A 1049-nucleotide genomic window follows, 5' to 3' on the forward strand; every position below is an offset into this window, starting at 1 on the left:
TTAAAAAAAAAAAACAAAAACAAAAACAACAACAACCTCGGAATCATTTAATCACAGTATCACTCAACACGACAGGAAAGGTTCATGGCTTTGTGACCAGCGCCGGCAGCCCGGCGCACAGTACAGCACAAACGGAACCAAGTCAGTAGGTCGGGGCCGGCCGGGGGCTCACCAACATCCAGTGCTTTGATGCTCAGAGTCCAAACAGGTTCACCTCGTTGTGCAAGTGCTTTTCCAAACGCTTTTTGTAGGAAGGGAACAAGGAGCCGTTTCGCAAGAGCGTCTGCTGAGAGTCTTAAGTGCTGAGCGGGGAGAAAGGGAAAGCTTCCACCACGATCCTCGCAGCAAGACAGAAAGCCAGCTGTGCCCACTGGGAGCAGCCCTGGCACCAGGGATTGCTTTTGGCCAAAGCCACGCGACAAAGCCTACGGGTTGGCTACGGGCCGCGACCGTCCCGAGTGCAATTAATGAACGCTACGAATACGCGGCAATTCGGCGAGGCTTCCTCTTTATTTAACTGTGGGAAGATGAAAACTCGTCATCAGTGCTAACCTGGGGGAGTCGGGAGGTCCTGAACACAAAAAGAGGCACTGGCTCGAGAAAACGGGAGGAGAACTGACTCAGGAAATACAGACAACGACAAAAGAAAAGGAGAAATCATTTCATGATTTCCCAACCTTCTGCTCCTCACGCCCCGCGCGTGGCCGGGAGCACCAAAGCCCACAGCTCAGCACTGCCCACCCGGCCCCTGCTGAGACCCCCGATGGGCAGCGCTCCCACTGCAGGGCTGCGTGCTCCCCTGCCTGCTCCCGCTTTCCAACCCACCGAGGAAATAAATAGAAAGCTCAGGCAAACACTACTGGCACGCCAATGGAACACAACCAATGATTGTCTGGAGAACGGGCAGCAAGAACAGCAGGACCCCGCGGGCGCTTGGCACATCACCACCTCTCCATCCTCCCTCATACAACACACAACCTCAGTTACACCATTTTGGTCCTTCACTACGTGCATTATTTCTTCACAATAATGATATATCTAATGAAAAA

This window comes from Meleagris gallopavo, chromosome 23 (genome assembly GCF_000146605.3).
Source record: "Meleagris gallopavo isolate NT-WF06-2002-E0010 breed Aviagen turkey brand Nicholas breeding stock chromosome 23, Turkey_5.1, whole genome shotgun sequence".
Classification (NCBI taxonomy): Eukaryota; Metazoa; Chordata; class Aves; order Galliformes; family Phasianidae; genus Meleagris; species Meleagris gallopavo.